Source organism: Notamacropus eugenii, chromosome 6 (genome assembly GCF_028372415.1).
Source record: "Notamacropus eugenii isolate mMacEug1 chromosome 6, mMacEug1.pri_v2, whole genome shotgun sequence".
NCBI classification, from domain to species: Eukaryota; Metazoa; Chordata; class Mammalia; order Diprotodontia; family Macropodidae; genus Notamacropus; species Notamacropus eugenii.
The window spans coordinates 2568346-2588425 of NC_092877.1; the positions used below are offsets into that span (position 1 = coordinate 2568346).

At 35.8% G+C, this 20080-nt stretch overlaps 2 pseudogenes; both read left to right on the plus strand.

Moving 5' to 3' along the window:
* Positions 1-8785: 8785 nt before the first annotated feature.
* On the plus strand, positions 8786-9723 carry LOC140511028 (olfactory receptor 5D13-like; annotated as a pseudogene).
* A 1721-nt stretch (positions 9724-11444) lies between these two features.
* On the plus strand, positions 11445-14564 carry LOC140511029 (nuclear receptor-binding factor 2-like; annotated as a pseudogene).
* Positions 14565-20080: the final 5516 nt, after the last annotated feature.

Below are 20080 nucleotides of genomic sequence, written 5' to 3' on the forward strand. Positions count from 1 at the left end.
ACAGAACTGCTAGGGAAAATGGAAAAATTGAGCATAAATTAGAATTCAATCAATGACTTAAACTATGTCACAAAATTAATTCAAAATGCATATGCCACGTGAATTTTAAAAGTCACATAAAGAAATTAGAGGATCGTGGGAGGAGGAATCTTTCACAACTATGGACAAAAGCAGAATACTTAGCAAAACAAAAGACAAAGCTGATCATAAAAACAAAATCAATGATTTCAATCATGTCAAATTTAAAATATTTTGAGGGAAAATTCAATCAACATTAATTTAGTAGAAATCTATATCAAATATAATGATTGAGTGTGATATCCAACACATATAAGAAAATTGACACAATTATCTAAAATCCACAGGTATTTCTTTTTTTATTTTATTTGTTTTCAGTGTTCTACATTCACTTCAAAATACTTAGATTTTTTCCCTCTCTCTTCTTCCTCTTTAACTCCCCACTCCCTCCCTGAGATGACATACAATTTTATATAAGTTCTACACATACATTCCTATTAAACACTTTTTCACCATAGTCATGTTGCATAGAAGAATTAAAATGAATGGGAGAAATCATAAAACAAACCAAAACACAATACAAAAGAAAATGATTTGCTTCATTCTGCCATCAAATTCCATGGTTCTTTCTCTGGATGTGGAAGGCATTTTGCCTTAAAAGACTATTGGGAATTTTTTAAGTCCTTGCATTGCAATGAAGAAAGTCTGCCAGAAAATTTCCTCGCACACTGTGGTTCTTGTGTGTACAAAGTTCTCCTGTTTCTGCTCCTTTCACTCAGCATCACTTCATATAAGTCTTTCCAAGCCCCTCTGAAGTTTTCCTGTTCTTCATTTCTTATAGCACAACAGTATTCCATTACATTCATACCTCGCAACTTATTCAGCTATTCCCTAGTTGGTGGGCATCCCCTTGATTTCCAGTTTTGGGCCACCACAAAGAGACCTGCAATAAATATTGTTGGACATGTGAGACCCTTTCCCATTATTATGATCTCGTAAGGATACAGCCCTAGAAGCAGTATTGCTGGATCAAAGGGCATGAATATTTTTGTAGCCCTTTGGTCATACTTCCAAATTGCTCTCCAGAATGGTTGGGTCAGCTCACAGCTCCACCAACAATGAATTAGTGTTCCAACTTTTCCACATCTTCTCCAACACTTACCATCTTCCTATTTTGTCGTGTTAGCCAAGCTGATAGGAGTGATGTGGTATCTAAGAACTGTTTTGATTTGCATCTGTCTAATCAAGGGTGATTTAGAGCATCCTTTCATATGATTATAGATAGCTTTAATTTCTTCCTCTGAAAAGAGCCTGTTCATATCCTTTGACCATTTATCAATTGGGGAATGACTTGTATTCTTGTACATTTGACTCAGTTCTCTATATATTTTAGAAATGGGGCCTTTATCACAGACACCAGTTATAAAATTTCTTTCCCAGTTTTCTACTTCCCTCCTAATCTTGATTGCATTGGGTTTGCTTGTGGAAAACCTTTTCAATTTAATGTAATCAAAATTATCCATTTTGCACTTCATAGTGTTTCCTATCTCTTGTTTAGTCAAAAATTCATCCCTTCTCCATAAATCTGATAAATACACTATTCCTTGCTCCACTAATTTGTTTATAGTATCAATCTTTATACCTAGATCATGGACCCATTTGGACTTTATTCTTGTGTATGATGTCAGGCATTGGTCGATGCCTAGTTTCTGCCACACTGTTATCCAGCTTTCCTAGCAATTTTTGCCAAACAGTGAGTTCTTATCCCAGAATCTGGGATCCTTGGGTTTATCAAACAGTAAATTGCTATATTCATTGACTACAGTGTCTTGAGTACATAGCATATTCTACTGTTTCTTAGCCAGTACCAAATGGTTTTGATAATTGCTGCTTTATAATACAATTTGAGATCTAGTAGAGCTATGCCACGTTCCCTAGCATTTCTTTCCATTAGTTCCCTTCACATTCTAGACATTTTTTTCTTCCAGATGAATCTTGATATTATTTTTTCTAGATCTAGAAAATAATCATCTGATACTTTGATTGGTACTGCACTAAATAAGTATATTAATTTAGGTAGAATTGTCATTTTTATTATATTGGCTCAGCCTACCCACAAGCAACTGATGTTTTTCCACTTACTTAGATCTGATTTTACTTTGCAAAAAGTGTTTTGTAATTGTGTTCATATAGTCCCTGAGTTTGTTTTGACAGGTAGACCCCCAGATATTTTATAGTGGCTCCCATATCTTCAAATGGGATTTCTCTTTGTATCTCGAGCTGTTGGACTTTGTTGGTAATATATAGAAATGCAGCTGATTTATGTGGGTTAATCTTATAACCTGTAACTTTGCCAAAGTTGTTTATTATTTCAAGTAGTTTTTTACCTGATTCTCTGGGATTCTCTAAGTATATCATCATATCATCAGCAAACAGTGAAAACTTAAGTTTCTTCTTTACCTACTCTAATTCCTTTAATTTCTTTTTCTTCTCTTATTACTACAGCTAACATTTCTAATACCATATTGAATACCAGTGGTGATAATGGACATCTTTGTTTCATCCCTGATATTATTGGAAATGCACCTAGCTTGTCCCCATTGCATATAATGCTTACTGATAGTTTTAGGTAGATACAGCTTATTATTTCATGGGAAAAATCCCTTTATTCCTATTCTCTCCAGTGTTTTCAATAAGAATGGGTGTTGTATTTTGTCAAAAGCTTTTTCTGCATCTATTGAGATAATCGTGTAGTTTTTGTTAGTTTTGTTGTTGATATGATCAATAATGCCAATAGGTTTTCTAACATTGAACCATCCCTGCATTCCTCGTATAAATCCTGCCTAATCATAATATAGTATTCTCGTGATAAATGGCTGTATTCTTTTTGCTAAAATTTTATTTAAAATTTTTGCATCTATATTCATTGGAGAAATTGGTCTTTAATTTTCTTTCTCTGTTTTGGCTCTTCCTGGCTTAGGTAGCAGAAACATATTTGTATCATAAAAAGAATTTGGTAGGACTCCTTCTTCGGAAATTTTCCCAAATAGTCTGTATATTATTGTAATTAATTGTTCTTTAAATGTTTGATAGAATTCACTTGTAAATCCATCTGGTCCTGGAGACTTTTTCCTAGGGAGTTCATTGATGGTTTGTTCAATTTCTTTTTCTGAGATGGGGTTATTTAAGTACCCAACTTCCTCTTCTGTTAATCTGGGCAATTTATGCTTTTTTAAAAATAATCATCCATCTCATTTAGATTGCCGAATTTATGGGCCTATATTTGGGCAAAGTAATTTCTAATTTTTTTTTCATTTCTTCTTCACTGAAAGTTAGTTCACCCTTTTCATTTTTGATATTGGTAATTTAGTTTTCTTCTTTCTTTTTTAAATCAAATTGACCAGCGGTTTATCAATTTTATTGGATTTTTTTTTCCATAAAAACAACTCTTAGTTTTATTTTCCTGGTTTATTGAATGGAAATTAGAATATTCCTTTCATAAGTTCCCTGAAAGGTGTGTGTTCATCCTTCATTGCCAAAGAAGACCATGCCATCAGAGAAATGATGACATGATTTGTACTTGACTTTGTTTTGAGGGAGAGAGGGCTGTGTAGGTCACCAACCTCCCTTCTCCTCCAGAACCAGCTGAATCCAGTGACCAAATATTCATCAGGATGACTGGAGATGACCCAGGATAAGGCAATTGGGGTTAAGTGACTTGCCCAAGGTCACACAGCTAGTGAATGTCAAGTGTGTGAGGTGAGATTTGAACTCAGGTCCTCCTGACTCCTGAACTGGTGCTCTGTCAACTGCACCACCTAGCTGTCCCTTCCCTGAAAGGTAAATCAGAAAGAAACTCCCAAAAAGGGAAAGAAGGACGTCTTCTCTTGTCATCTTCATCATCATAATTTACTATTTGTCATCATGTCTGTGCATGGAACCTAATATCCGTGAATATTAGAAATTATCAAAAGGAATCTCTTCCCTCAAGGACTTTTAATTACATGTGGAAAGATGACACAGGTCCATACAAAGACCAATACCAACACCATTTAGCTATTGCTAAATTTCCACTATCAGTTACTATCAAGGCTACAAAAATTGAGAGGAATACGGAATGTTTGTGTGCAGAGGGGGGATTAGGATTGTCAGCAAAAACTGAACTTGACAAAGCTATGCGTGAGAAGCTAGATTTAATTAGTAGGGATCAAAAGATAAGGAATCATCCTTTGGGGAAAATGATATATACTAAGGCATGAAGGTAGCAATGCACGTATTATCTCCAAAGAATAATAAGCAGAGCTTTTGGCAGTAACTGTGACTTTAGGTAAGAATATTGTTGAGAGATAATGTTGGATATGAACCAAGTCACGTATCTGTGAAATATAAAAGGAAAAAGAAATACTGGAATTAGTAAAGCATGTTAGAGAAGAATAGCAATATGGTCTATGTGAAGCTAGATTAGGAATAAGCACAAACTGGGTTCATATTCTGCCTGAGAAATATGCTAGCTGAATGAAAAGGTGCCCAAAAAAGTGAGCTCACTGTCTATTCCTAAGGAGTTATCTGAAGTTTTAAGTTGCAAAAGATGCCTTGCACTATATCAGTGAAGGTGGTTTAGATGTCTGAAGCTACATGTAACTAAAGAATCAAAATTCCAGACAAAGCACATAAATCTCTCATTTAATTAAGAAGCAATAATCACACTCTTTGGTCCTTAATTATGTTTATTGGGATTATATTCTAAAAACGATAATTGTTGTAGAACTTTCTTTTCAAAAATGTTCAGGGCAACATGCAATTATTAAACCTAAACAAACACAAGCCTGAAATCAACTTAAGTGTTTGGTAATAAAACAATAGTTTGATTGGATGAGTTCATTACTTCACTGGAAGGCCACCAGAATGGACAAGTATGAGGGATGCATTAAATCCTGAAGTGAAATGAGGAAGAGGAGAATTATGACTGTCTTAAGTATAGGAGGACAATACCAGGAGTGGTGCGGAGGGAATTATAAAGAAGGTATTTAAGATTTGATCTCAGGCAGATCTCCTGAATAATTAAAGTTTATTAAAAATTGAACAGACTGACTCAATCTTTGTGGTGACCTGAAGCTTTCAAGAGCATTTCTCTTTCTTTTTTTAAGTATTTATTTTTACCAGGTGTTGGCATCTTTTTTCAATATGTACAAAGACCAAAGCTGTAACAAACACATTCGCTCACATCACAGGCTTCATAATTCACATCAGGTAGGTGGACATCTGCACGCAAAGATCATTGCTAGTATTATAAGAGTCTAATATTTCTTACAAAATTTTTCTCACAGTGTTGAGAGGAGAGGATGGACAATGAACAGAAAATTGTCAAGGAATAACTTGAAAATTGAGAGGTTTGCTTGATACTTGAGGAAAATGTAACATTTCTACAATTGGAATAGTAGTAAGAGATCATAGAGGCCAGTAACATGGTGAGAAGAGAGATATGGATCCAAAAATACACATCGTCTTGATATTATAAAGAATATACACTTTGGGTTGTAGTTGGTGCAAGCTGTTACAAGTGGGGTAGAAAATCAGTTCACGGCAGCAAGTTTATGGAAGGATTTGAATGACAGGCTAATAGTCCATTTACTTTAAAACATAATTTGAAATAGGAATATTTCTATTTTGATGTTCACTGCATTTGAAGATGAGATACAATAGTGGAAAGATGAACATAAAAACCATTTCACAATCACAAATCTACTGTTTAATATCAGTCTGATCTTGGACAACTTATTTAACCCCCCTTTTTCAATAAAATGATTGCCTAGACTACATGACTGCTAAGTCTTTAAGCTCTAAATCTATGATAATAAATAAAAAACATATTTAGGTATGTGGTAGGACCAGTGAGTCTACAAATCCATTGAAGACACCAGAAATGTAGAAAAGGGATGGGTGAGATTGAAAAAGTAGGGGAAAATTCAGAAAGATAAGGAGAAGCAGAGAGAGAGAGAGAGGAGAGAGAGAGAGAGAGAGAAAGAGAGAGAGAGAGAGAGAGATTTGTTTTTGATCTCACATTGGGATAGAAACGTCATTTTTTGATTCATTATTTTTAACTATCCTACAAATGAGTGTGTGTATGTGTTTATCTGTGTGTACATATGCACATATATACATACATGTACAAATACAAACCTACATGTACACACATATACATACAATACAAATCCAGGAGGAACAATTTAGTACCCTGGATAGAATGAGAGAATAAGAACGGAGATCCTTCCTCTAGCTCTGACTGATGAACCTACTAAGAAGTACCTTGGACAAGTCATTTAACAACCTTATGCCTCAGCCAATAAGATTGGGGGAAAAAAACTGCCTGAACAAGGGATAATTTGGAGGTGCAGTGGACAGAGCACTGTCTTGAAATTAGTGAGCAGAAATCTGGCCTCACACACTCACTAGCTGTGTGATGGTCAGCAAATCACTTAACACTATTTGCTTCAGTTCCTCATCTGTAAAATGAATTGCAACAGGAAATGGCAAAGCACTCTAGTATCTTTGTCAGGAAAGGCTCAAATGGATTAGAGGGTGTCAGACACTATGGAAAGCCTCAGACAACTTTCTAATTTTATAAGTTATAACCAAATGTTACACTGTATTGAGGAATCTTTTTTCATATACCAATGTACTGATTGATCATATATACAAGAAAATGTGGTGAAGCCATTTAAAAGAGAACAAGTACAGATAGGATGTGCTAGCTAGGAGAGAAATTTATGGTCCCTCACAGAAAGTCAGGAGAGCATATAAATATTTGAAAAATAAGCAAATAGTTCACTAGAATTTATTAAATGCCAAATATTGACCACAGCTTTATGGTGAAAAACTGACAATTAAGGGAAAAAATATCTACAGGGAATAAACTTTGTTTAAGAGAGAAAAGAATGAGTAAGTTGTGCAATCTGGAACTTGTATATTTAAAGAAGGAAGAGGGGGGAATATAAAGGGGTTGGAAGTGGAATGTGGAAATATTTTGAAGTTGTAGAGACAAGAGTGAAAAATTTGACAGTGTTATTTCTGGACGAAAAGTGACATTGGAATGAATCATACATATGGATTTACTAGGTTAGAATTTTCAGTTTACTGGCAGCTCGTCTCACACTGTCTCTCACAGTGGCAATTGTTCATGAGCTTATGAAACTGGAGTATGTTCTTCTGTTAGACTTTTATTTAAAAAAAGAAATACAAATTGAAATGGTAACTAGCATCCCTTCTTCCCTGACTCACTTCCTCATCCACATATCCCAGCCATGTCTAACAACTCTCAATGAGTTAGGTCTCCACCACCTTTGATTTATGTCTCTCTTTCTGTCTCTCTCCTCTGTCTCTGTCTGTCTGATCGTCTGTCTCTTTGTTTATTCATTTGTTTGTTTCTATTTTTTTGTTTTGTCTTCTTTTCAATTGTTGTTTCCTAGTTAGAAGATAATTACTACATTGTGGTGTTCTTCAAAGGGATAGACCTATTTACTCCGTGGAAGGAAAGATAATGCATCAGATCCAAAAAACTCCCCAATTCAAGCTTTTTCTACATCTTCTCAGTAGTCTCATAATGACTTTATTTCCAGATAGTCCCATTACAAAGAAACAATTTCATGGGATTAGATCTCATATTCAACCAATAGGGGACTTCTCTATTTATCTAGATATTCTTTTCAGACTATTTGCAAAGAGGGAAGAATCTTAAGATTTTACTGCTAAGACACTGAAATGATTTTAAAAGTTTGAATAAATAATGGTAAACCTGGAAAAATAATTTAAATATTTTCTAAGCCTATCTCATATTTTACAGTACAGTGGATAGAGATCTGGACCTGGAGTCAAGGAGATGTGAGTTCAAATGTGACCTCAAGATACATACTAGCTTGTATACCTCTAGTTAAATCATTTAACCTCTGTTAACATCAGTTTCTCAATCTGTAAGGAAGGAATAATTAATAGTATTTACTTCTCCAGGTTATTCTGAAGATCATTTCGATAATAATTGTAAAGGACTTAGCATGAAACGTGGCATAAAGAATATACTATATAAATGTTAGTTATTATTCTTGCTATTATTATAAATATCAAGGTAAAATAGGTGAAATGATTGCAGATTACACAGTCATCAAATACACAGTTGGGATTGAAATCATGTACACAAATAATAACTAACAATAGTATAGCACTGACGATGTGCCAGGTGTTGTCTTAAGCACTTCAAAGATGTTATCCCATTTGGTCTTTCCAACAATCCTAGGAGGTAGGTGATATTACTTTTCCCATTTTAAACGTGAGGGAACTGGGAGAAGCAGAGATTAAATAATTTCCTCAAGGTCACATAGTAATTGTCTGAGGCAACATCTTTCCTCAAGTCTTCCTGACTTTACAATTAGCAACCTATCACTTACCTTTTAATATTCTGGGGGAGCTATATTTTCTTGAATGGACATTGTTCAAGTACAGATTGTACTAGATTCTGCAAATTTATAGCCATCCATATACTTAGGCCATTCTCTATTTCACTCTTATTTTAGAATCTTTCATGCCCTATGATCTTCTCTCAACTCAAATATATGGGACTTATGAGTAAGCATTAACTTTTAAACTAATGCTATTATTATCTCTTCAATAATTATAACAATAGCAATTTCTAATTCATACTCCATGATTTTTCTCCGTTCTTCAGTTTCATTTATGTTTGCTTCTCATGTTCCATCTCTAATTCTCTCCAACAGGAATGGTAGTGAACCCTGACAGGAATCATAGGGGTGCTGTCATGTTCATCCTCTTAGGAATCTCTGATTATTCAGAGTTCCAGGTGCCCTTGTTTCTACTGTTCATCACCATCTATGCAGTCACCGTGGTGGGAAACTTAGGCACAACTGTGATCATCAAGATGAATCCCAAACTTCACACCACCATGTGCTTTTTCCTCAGCCACTTGTCCTTTGTGGATTTCTGTTACTCCACTATAGCTACATCAAAACTAATAGAAAACATAGTTGTAAAAGACAGAAGTATTTCCATCAAAGCTTGCATCACACAGTTTTCCATGGGCGTCACCAGTGTGATAGCAGATATGGTCATGTTGGCAGTGATGGCCTATGATCCCTTTGTTGCTTTATGTTACTCTTTGCTGTATACAATTTCCATGTCCCCAAAACCTGCTAGAGGTTGTGGCGTATTCTTGGGGCATAATTTCTTCTATTGCACTCACCTACTCACTTCTTGTATTGTCATTTTGTGAGACCAAAATCATTAATAACTTTGTATATGAATATTGTCTTCCTCTTTGCTTCCTGGCCTGATAAATACTTCAGTGAGTTAATACGTGCTATCTTTGGAAATCTCAATGCATTTTGCACCCTCATCATTATCCTTATATCCTATCTTTTTATTTATGTCACTGTCTTCAAAATGCATTCAGCCGATGGGAGATATAAAGCTTTCTCCATATGTACCTCCTACTTGACAGCTGTTACTATCTGCTATGGGACCATCCTCTTTCTGTACTGTATCCCCAATTCCCAAAGCTCATGACCTTCAGTCAAAGCAGAATCTATTCTTTATACTGTAGTGATTCATATGCTAAATCCCTTAATATACAGTCTAAGGAACAATGATGTGAAGGAAACTTTCAGGAACTTAACGGATCTCAGAATAATTTCTCAATAAGATCATGAATATGGATTCTATGACTTCTTTCCAAACTGTTCTGATGAAATTTATGGTTATTTTTAATTAAATCTGTGTCATTTCTTATGTCCTTCTCTGATGTTCACAGTTTCAGTTTCTACAACCATCTGAAGAATAGTCATAAAATTCTTAGGTAAATGAAGAAAGGATGTTTTAAATGAGAAAAATCACTGCCAGAAAAGCATTTTAATGTACTGCATGGTGTTTCATCAATCTCAGAACATTCAATTAAAGTTCCTTGACAATTTATTCCAAAAATCAGTCTAAGAATTCTACAAGATTAAATGCTTGTTTCTTCACATTTCTACTATTTCATGGAAAAGAAAGGACAAGAAATCTAACAGACGAGCTTCTTTAAGATGTGCCAGAAAATAACGCCTTGAGGAGTGAATGTCAGTGTTAGAAGAGAATACTAGTAACCAACTCCTGAAGAAATTCAATCTGATCAATTCTTATAAAGCCAAATTTAGTCCTACAGTATGTTTAGTACAGTCCTCATAACATAATAAAGATTGAATAAGTGTTGGTCAGTTGATTTATATGTAGTGTGGATACAAAGATTCTTGGTTCTCCTCCCTTTCAACATGAGAAATTCTATCACAGAAATTTGCTTCTAATTCGTCTTTTTTATTTTACTTTTAATTAATAGAATAAAACAAGCATTTCAATAACATAGCATAATAAAAAACTGTGATTGCACACGAAACTTCAAATCTACTATGTACAACTTGCTGTTCCTTTTTTAAAGCAATTTTTAAAAATTTATGTTATAAAGTATTTCCATAACATAGTACAATAAAAAGATGATTGTACATGAAAATTCAAATCTATTGCATACAACTTACTATTCCTTTCAAATATACAATGAAATTATCAAACAAATATCTTTTTTATCTCCACTCCCAGACCTAGAGATGGCTACCATTAGACACAAGTAGTTACACATATGTAAAATCATGTTACACATACTTCTATTTATCAGTTCTATCTCTGACAGCAAGTATCAACTTTCTCCATATGCTTATAGTTAATTTCAGTATTTATAATGAACAAAGAAGCTTATTTTTTCAAGTCTTTCTTAAAACATTATTGTTATTACTGTATACAGTGTTTTGCTGTTTCTGCTCATTTTGTTCATTATTTTGTGAAATTCTTTCCATGTTTTCTTATCCCTAAAAACATTGAGCTCATCATTTCAAATAGTATAATGGTTCTCAATCACAGTCATGTACCGCAAGTAGCTCAGCCATTCCTCATAAACATGTACCAAATTAAATATGCAATTTAAAACATGTGCGATTCCTTTAAAATACATACTAAAGCTGCAAAACAGTTTTTTCGTATTTTTCCTACTCCCTCTACCCTAGAGATGTGTACCACTAGATACACATACACACACCTGTACAAACGCATACACAAACACATACATATATTTATGTAAAATCATTTTTTAAATACTTCTGTTCATGAGTTCTTCTTCTGGAAGTAGTGTCTTTCTTCTTTCTAGTTTGGGTATTGATAAAAGTTAAAATGACTTAGTTGCTCAAAGGTCTTAAAACACCTTTGCTATTGCTGTATATAGCATTGTCTTCTTTCTGATCACTTTGATTTCCATTATTTTGTGCATGTCGATCCATGACAGGACTGCAAATTCATCAATCTAAATTTCTCCTCCAGAGTCAATGAAGTACAGTGGCACAATGAAAGCAAAGAAGACTGACAATGGACTGGGATGTATTGGGTGATCTTGGCTCAATGACAAGAAAATTTTGAAGCAATCAATGCCTTTTTAATAGCAGTCAACATTAACTTTCATGATAGGAAAAATAACAAATTTAGAAAGTATCTAGACAAAATCTCATGTAATGAAACAGAAGATTTCTTATTTCAAGACAATAATAGAAAGATTAACATTTTTTTCTTCATAAAAGTGGGATAAGAATTGAGAATATCTAATTGCAAGTTCTGTTAGATATCATTTCACAGAGCACTAGTTTACTATATATTAGATAATTAAAAGAGACAGAGCATCCCTTCATTTGTTTTGCATCATCCTTCTCCACTCTTGTCTGACAGAATACAATCTTCACATCTGAATGCCTCACTAAGAGAATGACATAAATAGAGTGCATTACAGGGTGATATGAATGAAGAAGAGTTTCTTATATATGCCAAAATTATATTGGTGAAATATTTATATATGGGGGTTGGGGGGTGGGGCAGAGCCAAGATGGCAGAGTGAGAACCCAGACTCACCTGAGCCCTACCACAAATTCCTTCAGATACCTCTAAAAAGAGAATCTGAACAAATTTTAGAGTGGTAGAATTCACCAGGAGACAGAATGTGGAGGATTTTTCAGCCCAGAACAGCCCTGAAGTTCGAGGAGAAACATCTATTACACAGGGCTGGGGGAATGTAGAGTGCACAGTCTGCATTAGCCAAGACTCCACCATAGTGGAGCAGTAACCAGGGCAGACTGACGCAGAAACAGCAGTGAGATTTCTCAAACTATCAGCTCAGGATAGGAGTCGAGCAGAACTAAGTGAGAGAAAAGCCCAGGACCCTGGTAAGAGCATTACCCTCTCCTGAGATTATCAACCCACAAACTAAATGTTTGAAAGTCACCTACTTGAACTTCCAAGAGCCAAGATAGTGGAGCTGTAAGTGCTGTCACCCTCCCCTTGTTGACTTCAAAAAATGCAGAGAATATTTCCCCAGGAAAAATCCTAAAATAGTGGGATCAGTAGAATGTTCACAGCAGTCTCTCAGGTTAGGAGATTAGGGAGATAGAGGATAAGATTCCCCCTTGCTGTTGCTAAAGGGGACCAGTGCTTGTCCACAGGTGTCCCAGACAGACCCACCTCAGTGAACCAGGAGGAAATCCTGAACCCTGGAAGGGAGGGAGTATGGAACCTGTAAGCTACAAAATCAGGATTCAAGGCATACCTTAGCACAACCAAGGGAATTGCGCAGACAACAGGGCAGGTGGGAGTTCACCAGCCACTGAGCCTTCCTGTACTCTATATCAAGGGAGGAGGAGATCTCCTGTGTCCAGACCACCTCTCCTCCACACCTCACACCAGGATCTTCAGTGCAACCATGGGGAAACTCAGAAAGATTTTATGTGGCCTCAACTTTGGTACACACCAGTCAGCTCAACACCAAGTAAGCTTCAGTATTCTTACTTCTAGCTGAAATAAACAGAGGCCACAACACACAAAGCCACCTGAGGGACAGAGCCCCTTATGCCCCAGAAGCAGAGATCCATATTGACAGTCAGGGGAAAGGCCATCACCACGAGCAAGAAGCAAAACAGAAAAGCAAAGATCAGAGAATTTTAATATGGAGACAGACATCAAAATACCGAGACAGAAGAGGACAGCATTGATAGTGTACTGAAATCTGAAACCTCAAAGGGATATATGAACTGGTCTTAAGCCCAAAGAGCCTTCTTGGAAGAGCTCAAGAAGAATTTTAAAAGCAAAATTAGAAAGGTAGAAAAAAAGCTGGCCAATGATTTTAAAAATAAAATTGATAAAATGGAAAAAAAAGAATTCACTGAAGGGAACAGTTTCTTAAAAGGAAAACTGGACAAATGTATAAGAAAACACAAAACCTAACTAGGAAAATTGGATAAATGAGAAAGGAAGTACAAAACCTAACTGGAGAAAAAAACTCCTTAAAAGGAACAATTGGACTAGTGGAAAGGGAGGTACAAAAGTTAACTGAAGAAAGCTATTGATTAAAATTTATAATTGGTTAAGTAGAAGGTAATGAGTCTATGAGACATCAAGAATCAGTCAAACTCTGGGGTGTCTGAGTAGGGGAAGGAGGAAGCAGCGGTGGTGGCTGTGTTGAACTGGCAGTGGCTCCGACCTGTCTCAGGGCCCATCTGAGTGCTGCTCTCCCCCACTGCTGCTGCCTTCCACCCTGGCTTCTATGGCAGTAATGGACAGGCCCCTCAACTTGTCTCGTTAGCAGAGCGGGAAGACAGATGAGTCATTAGCTCCAGGGAAATACAAACAGGATATTTTGTGTCACCAAAAGGTGGCCACAGATCTTTCTGAAGTCATGAAGCTGACACAGTCTGAGCAGCATCAGTTATCACTGGAATTACAAAGGGATAGCCACATGAAACAACTCTTGTTTATTCAAGGGAGGTGGAAAATGACAAACTAGAGGAAAGGTGGAAAGTCCAACAGGCTCCTGATGGAACCCCTCATCTTCTATTGTCAACCAGGCTGCTGCCTAAGGATGGATCTGAGAGCCCAAACATACCCAAGTCTCAGCAGTTTAGTCTTGCCACAGTGCCAGGAGTCCTTAATAGGGACCCAGAACTCTTCTTTTTCTCCTTCAGAAGAGGAAAGTCTCAACAGAACTGTTTCCTGGCATCAAAGTCCCCAAAGATGACAAAACAACAATAGAAGAACAGGCGACCAATATTGCTGATCTGAAATGACATGTGGAGTTTCTTGTGGCCTACAATGAAAGGTTAGAGAAAGAAAACAAGCAGCTCTGAGTTGAACAGGCCAGGCTCCAAAAGGCTCTGCCTGACAAGGAATTGGATGTAGATGCTGATTTTGTAGAGAAATCAGAGTTATGGAGCCTGCCTACTCCTGCACAGACTGCTGCAGCCTCTTCTCCCTGACAGGAATTTGCAGCCAGCACAAGGAAAGCAAAAGACATCCCCATCCCGAAACTTCCTCCCTTGGACTTCCTATTCCGAGAGTTCCTGCTTCTGGAGCTCCCCAAAGGTATTCTGAAAGAAGTCATAAACAGTGAAATAGAAGGTCACAAGGGGGCAAAATGGTGGTGGTGAGGGAGAGGAAATCATACAGTGAAAACAGCAAAAAGGGAAAACCATGAGGTGAGGCACAGTCCGGGTCATGTGGAGGGTAACCAGATAGACCAGTGTAGGAGAAGAGTCCTGGCCATGCCATAGAGAAGAGTCACTGTGAAGCACCTAGCACAGTCTCAGGAGTGGTCGGGGCTGAAGAATCTAGAGGTGGCAGTTTCTTACTTCCAGAGGGTCTCTGCCCCCATTCAAACCAAATGATAACCCAGAATCACTTTCTTCACACAGCAGTTATTTTCTTTTTCTTAACTTCAGGGTTATGCTATATGTAATAATTAAAGTATAATGCAAAATCAAATTAATACAGGAGCCCAAAGATGGCCTTGCACAGGAAAGATGTTTTCTGTCATGCATTGACTGTATGCATTTTGTTATGCATAACTGATTAATTCTAATGAGGTGTGTTAGTTACACGTCTTCCTAGATGATCCCACATGTGCCACACTTTGCACTACTCCTAACATTATGACAACCTCAAGACTATCAGGAGAAATGTTTAAATTTCTACTTTATGAAGAAAGGAAGCAAATTATTAGTTCTGCTTTTTTGAAATTATCAGTTTACATAGTTAATCAGGGAGCATCATAAGTTTTAATATTCTGTTTGCTATATTAAAATGTTATGTATCATTTAAAAAATACTCAAGGAATCATCCCTTTGTTTTGAATGGTACATGAATGAAGGTCATAGTAGTTGGAAGCATTTGATTGCAAGAAATCAATAAAAAAATTGTGTTTTATTTTAAAAAAAGAATGTCAAACAAAATCTAAAGAATGAAAAAATAGAAGAAAATGTAAAATATCCTCATTGGAAAAACAACTGACTTGGAAAATAGAACCAGGAGAGAAAATATAAGAATTATTAGTATACCAGAAAGCCATAGTGAAAAAAGAAACTGGACAATATCTTCCAAGAAATCATCAAAGAAAACTGCCCTGAGGTTCTAGATCCAGAAACATAGTCATCTAAAAAATCCACTGAAGACATCTTGAAAGAGATCTGAAATTGAAAACACCAAGAACAATTGTTGCCAAATTCCAGAACCATCAAGTTCAGGAGAAAATACTACAAGCAGCCAGAAAGAAGCAATTCAAATATGGAGAAACCACAGTCAGGATCATACAGGACCTTGCAGCTTCTACATTAAGAGATCAGAGGGATTAAAATATGATATGCTGTAAGGCAAAGGAGCTTAGACTCCAACCAAGGATCAATTACCCAGCAAAACTGAGCATAATATTCCAGGCAAGGAGAGGACATTGAATGAAATAAAGGTTTTCCAGTTCTTCCTGATGAAAAGGCTAGAGCTCAATAGAAAAGTTGATTTTCAAATACAAGACTCAAGAGAGGCATAAAAAGTAAATATGAAAAAAACTTGTTATTCTATATGGGCAAACCATTTACATCCTTATAGAGGAAGATAACACTTGTTAATCTTGAGAATTGTATATTTATTAGGACATTTAAAAGGGACATACATAGGTAAAGGATGTGGGTATAAAGTAACTGATATGATGATTAAAAACATAATTAAAGGGTTAGAAGAGATTATAATTGGAGAATAGAAAAGGAGAAGGCAGAACAAGGCAAATTGCATCGCAGGAAGAGGCACAAAAACATTATAGTAGAGGGAGAGAGGGGAGGAAGATGAGCGTTGTTTGAGCTTTACTTTCCTCTGAATTGGTTCAAGGAATGAACAGCATACTCAGTTAAGTATAGAAATCTTATTTGCCCTACAGGCAGTAGAAGAAGAAAAGGAGGGGAAGAATAAAAGAGAGGCAAGAAATAGTAGATGAGAGGGTAAATAAAATGGAGAGGCTGATAAAAGGGAGGGAGGATTGAGGGTGTGGAAGTCAAAAGTGAAACTATTGAAAAGGGGAAGGGAGAAGGGAGAAATAAAAGGGGGGATAGAATGGGGAGAAAGACACGGATAGAAATCATAACTGTGAATATCCATGGAATAACTCTCACATAAAATGGAGATGAGTAGAAGGACAGATTAAAACCCACAAAACTACAGTATGTTGTTTACTAGACACACATTTGAAAAAGGGGGATACACCCAGGGTAAAGAAAAACCGTTGGAGCAGAATATATAGTTCTTCAACTAATTTTTAAAAAAAAGCAAGGGTAACAATCCTAATCTCAGATAAAGCAAAAGCAGAAACTGATCTAATCAAAAGAGATGAGGAAGGAAAGTATATCCTGCTAAAAGGCACCATAGACCATGAAGTAATATTGATGGGGTTCAGACTCTGGGAACCTCCCCATTGCCTCCAGGTGTTTCTCACCCTTGATTATATTACTGGTTACACCAGTATCATCAAGATCCTCCTTAGACCCTCCTCCCAGATTACTAGACCACCTCTAGATCTTTCCCATAGTCTTTCTATATGTAAGTCCATCTCCACCTGATGAAGGTGCTCAGATTCAATCCAGTTCTGATTGTCCAGCTGAGATTCTACTTGGACTGCTTGTTAATACAAGTGTCACAAACAGTTAGGCTCCTTAAGAGTCAACCCAAAGTGGCTAACGTTTAATAAACTTAGGACCTAGCATATCAGTATTTTGGGGTCCTGAGCAACCCAAACTTCATCATTATGATTCCCAGACCTCAATAATATCATTACAAACCACATATCCACCAAATGGTATAGCATCCAGATTCTTAGAGGAGAAATTAAGGGAGTAACAGGAAGAAAAAGAGAGCAAAAATGTACTAATGGGGGACCTCAACCTCCCCCTCTCTGAGCTTGATAAATCTAACTTCAAAATTAAAAAGAAGTTAAGGAAGTAAATAAAATTCTGGATAAGCTAGATATATAGACATCTAGAGATAATTGAATGGGAATAGAAAGAAATATACTGTTTTCTCAGTAGTACATGGGTCATACGCAAAAATTGACCATGTACCAGGGCATAAAGATCTCACAGTCCTCTTCATAAAGGCAGAGACCGTCAAATGCATCCTTTTCAGATCATGATGCAATAAAAATTATATATAATAAAAGGCCATGAAAAGATAGAGCAAAAATTAACTAGAAACTAAATACTCTAATCCTAAAGAAAGAGTGGATTAAACAACAAAGCATAGAAGCAATCAAAAACTTCATTCAAGGGAATGACAATAATGAGACAAACTTCCAAAACTTATGGGATGCTGAAAAAACAGTTCTTAGAGGAGGTTCTAGTTTATTGAAAATTTACATGAATAAAATAGAGAAAGAGGAGATCAATGAATTGGGCATGCAGCAGACAAAGCTAGAAAAAGAACAAATTGAAAATTCAGAAGTAAATACCAAACTAGAAATACTGAAAAACCAAATGAGAGATTAATAAAATTGAAATTAAGAAAACTATTGAATTGACAAATAAAATGAAGAGTCTGTTTTATTGGGAAAAAGAATAAAATTGATAAAACTTTCATCAATTTGATTTAAAAAAAGAAAGAAGAAAATCAAATTACCAATATCAAAAATGAAAAGGGTGAACTCACCTCCAATAAGGAGGAAATTAAAACAACAATTAGAAATTACTTTCCTCAACTGTATGCCCATATATTTGACAATCTTTGTGAAGTAGATGAATATTTAAAAATATAAATTGCCCACATTAACTTAAATAATCCTGTCTCAGAAAAGGAAATTGAACAAGCCATCCGTGAAATCCCTAGGAAAAAAATCTTCAGGGTCAGATGGATTAACATGATTTCATGGATGAAGAAATTGAGGCAAACAGGGTTAAGTGACCTGCCTAGGGTCACACAACTAGAGATTATCTGAGATCACATTTGAACTCAAGTCTTCCTGACTCTAGACTTCCTAGACTCTAGACTCTAGATCCCAGCTCTATCCACTGCACCACCTAGCTGCCCAGATAAAGAATGATAAATCAAAGTATAAATAACAGAATAGGAGTGATGTAGAACAATACATACTTAATCATTTTGATCATGTTTTTGTTCCAATTAGAGAATACATAAAAAGAAGACAACTGGGGAAAGAAATTTAATTTTAAAAATGCATAGTAGCTACTCAATATGCTAGGCAATATAAAGCCAAAATGACAGAAATAAAATTAACAGAAGACTCTGGGACACACACACACACACACACACACACACACATACACACACACACACACACAACTGAGTGGTTAAAGAAGGTTATGGGGTTTTTTTAATTATTTTTCTCCATGTCAAAAGTACAGAGAGTTTTTGCCAGTTTGTATAAGATTTGTGGAATAAAGGAATTTCCTCTTGTTTTAACACTACAACTTTCCTCTTGAATTCATTTCTTTGAAAACGTGGTTTAAATACTCCACAGAGATATATATATGTTTTTCATATATCACATAATTTAGAACATTTCCCCTAAAAATTTGGCCAAGCCTTTCCTTATCCCTCCAAATCTGATGCCTTTCCTCCCAAATTTCTTTGCATATGGATAACTTGTATTGATTTTATTTGCATATATCCTAAATATATTTATATACATGTTTATATTTTCAATTACTTTATAAGTTTATAATTGCTATTAGTTTATGAGTTCTCTGATACTGAAGATGGTTTATGTCCAAATGCCTAGCACACTATTTCTTACATAATGCAAGCTTAAAAATTACAGATTGATTCATCATCTCCCTCTAATAGTTTTTTTAAACTTTTCTTCTTGACCCTTTTTTCTTTGCTCTTCCATACCATTCTTGATGGGGTTTTTTTTAAGTTATTGCTCTGATATTTCTGGTTGTTTAACCTAATTTATTCTGCTCTTGCCCTTTATCTCATGACATTCTTTTAATCCATAACCATTTATTGTTAGTTTCTTTAAAAAAAATATTTGCTCACAAGTATACCCTTTTCCTTTGACATGCTCTGCTATGTGTTAATGCTTGACATATAAGTCACTTGATAAATGCTTATTGAATTCAATTTAATTATTTATATGGGCTCTCCGTGATCAGCTCCCTCATTTCCATGATTTCCTTCTATTCCTTTCCTCTTTTGAAAATTTATAGTTTTAAAGAGGCTAGGCTTACCTAGGTCCTTGACTCTTCTTCTTCTTTTTAATGTGGAAATCCTTTACAGATATTTTTAATAAATGTTTATTTAATATCATTTACATTGAGTGGTGTTGTTTATTGGGTATAGGGTTTGTATCTGATATTGCACCAATTCTTTCTTCCAGAGTCCTTCCCCTGCTTTCTATTCTAGAAAGGAGTGGGATGAGCTCTTCACTCCTGCATCCCTCCCTTTCCAAGTTGCTCTCCATTTTATCACAGCAACCTGTCCTGAATTTGGGGAAGTCCCTAGGTGAACTTGGGATATTATGAATGATACAGAGATCTGGGAGAATTCAAAGGTAAGCGCCTTTTTATTGTTGTCTTCACCTACTTGAATGTAAGCTCTTTGTGGACAGGGGTTGTTTTTCTTTCTGCTTGTGTTTGTACTTAAAACAATGAACGTACCTAATAAATGCTTA